The following is a 2,659-nucleotide window of genomic DNA, read 5'->3' on the forward strand; positions in this document are numbered from 1 at the left end:
TCCTCCCAGAAGAGAATACTTTGTCACTTATGAATAGAAAAGCCTTTGCTTCATGTCTGCGTGCAACCTCATACTGTTTATAAATAAAATCCATAGTGTAGTATGTACGTTTAACCAATGGGAACATTTATTTCAACAATACATACAGCCAGCATACAAGATATGGTATGACGTACATAATGAAATGGTTTATCTGTGAATCAAGATGTAAGGACACAGTGCAGTCCAGTAGGATATCTTCTTTTGAGATGCAAAAGTTAAGTCCAACAATTCCATTTCCTGGATGGCGGTAAGTAGAGGTAGGTAGACCCGACACATTTCGCCAGTGATAGGCTTCTTTAAGGGTGATCACCCATGGGAGTAGGGATGGGAGACAAACATATCTGTAGATCCACAGGTGTAAGCAGTAAAGAGTCTGTGTTGAAACATATTATTATGTTACTCACTGAACACCAGTGTTACAATGTTACATCAGTAGACATTACAACATATTATACTTACACTTTACAGTGATAAGTCACCCATTTGTTTTATTATTCCCTTTTGTTAATTTAACTTAATCCTAAACCTAGGAATAAACACACTGACACATGTATGGAATTAAAAGAGGTCACAGCCAGAATTTATTGATCAAATTGAAATTGTAGAATAGGTGGCAAGAAGAAAGCAGTGCTCCAAGGCCACAGCCCGATGGATACCAATACTAAATAATAGGGGCGGATCCCCGCCCTGCGCAGACTGACCTGGGGCAGTACCATCCTCCCCTAATTGGCACAGCATTGGCCCCTCCCTTGGAACAAAGACCATGTCCCCCCTTTAGGCGGTGACAAACTGGCCGCTCTCAAAGGAAAGATGCTACCACAGGCACTCCTGCGCTAATAATAGGCCGCCCGTGAGCACTGCTTCCCGCCGGGCTGCACCTCTACCTGTTGGGAGAAATCACAGACAAAAGCACTATCCAACAACATAAGAATGATAGAAACCAGCTTACACGGGTGGGTGGGTGGGGTTGAATAAACTGGAAAGAGGAAGATGTCTCCCTTCACCAGGCTATTTATATGGGACCTCTAAGCCCTCCCAGAAATCCTACCATAGGCTTATACTCCTCAAGTGACGAATACTAACCACATCCCCCTCCAGCTTTTAACCCTTAACTTACCTAACAAAATTACATATCAAACAGGGTGCTTATCTATCCTCAAACTTATTCAAGTATTCGGATGCATTAAGTCACCCATTTGTTTTATTATTCCCTTTTGTTAATTTAACTTAATCCTAAACCTAGGAATAAACACACTGACACATGTATGGAATTAAAAGAGGTCACAGAAGAAAGCAGTGCTCCAAGGCCACAGCCCGATGGATACCAATACTAAATAATAGGGGCGGATCCCCGCCCTGCACAGACTGACCTGGGGCAGTACCATCCTTCCCTTAATTGGCACAGCATTGGCCCCTCCCTTGGAACAAAGACCATGTCCCCCCTTTAGGCGGTGACAAACTGGCCGCTCTCAAAGGAAAGATGCTACCACAGGCACTCCTGTGCTAATAATAGGCCGCCCGTGAGCACTGCTTCCAGCCAAAGCCCGGTTCGCAGAACCAGGCCCGCCACCAAACTGTGACCTTCCTGAAAATAAAGGGAAACTGCAGAGGTCACTGATCAACCACACTAGCCCCGCGCCCAGGAGCTTAGCCCCATTGGGTCTATGAAAGCTCTCCGCCCTGTAACGTAAAAAACTTGGGTATTGCATGACGCGTCCGCCAACGCTAAATGACAAGTGTGCAATGACCATATCCGCTCAATACCCATGCATGCGCCCAAATCATTGCCTCCCAAGTGGGGCCCCAAACATCTCGTCTGCTGCCCATAGGGCATCTAGCAGGCGCTTCCAATGCATTTCTCGTAATCCTAACAATTGCAACTTACCCACTCACAACAAAAAATTGGACCTGCAAATCCAAGGGGTGCTGGCTAGCCCAGTAAAAAATAGGAATTTACCCACACCCGACAATTAGCAGAGAGCTCACGTAGACATAAATTGGCATTTATACAGACAGATATTGGAATTTAATACAGACAGAAATTGGTATGTAATAACAACAACAACAATTTAACCCCAAGGAAAGGGAAACAAAATAGTTGGGTGACCCATCTGAAGATGAAAAACAGCAAAACCTCTTTGAGGGCAAAAGCTGAAAATCCTTTCAGAATCCCTAGCGGCAGTAGGCATAAGGCCCCTAGGTTTCCCAACAAACTCGCAAGGAACGCAACTACCTAGTGCAACTTATCCTCCTTTAAATACGACCTCACCACCCTAACTGTTTTTAATAAGTCGACTGAAACACCTGCCCCCGCTGCGCAAGCTGCTGCCCCTAACTAAATTAATGAGTCCTGCAAAGCTCCGTAGCTATACCTAAAGCAATAAGATAATTCTGAAATACCCTCATAAACTGCCACCTGGACAAAGGGGGTTAGATTAGCAAGGATAAACCAGTGCCCGCCACCTGGAGGGCGAACATTATTAAAGCACCCTGCCTGAGCAACTGGACAAAATCACGAGATATGCAAGCGCCTGAATAGAAATGCAACGCCCCTTGGCCAGCTAATCTGTCTTAAACCTATGTAATTAGCATAAGATCAATACCTGCTTAATAACCA

Source organism: Taudactylus pleione, unplaced genomic scaffold, assembly GCF_031769625.1.
Source record: "Taudactylus pleione unplaced genomic scaffold, aTauple2 ptg000032l, whole genome shotgun sequence".
NCBI classification, from domain to species: domain Eukaryota; kingdom Metazoa; phylum Chordata; class Amphibia; order Anura; family Myobatrachidae; genus Taudactylus; species Taudactylus pleione.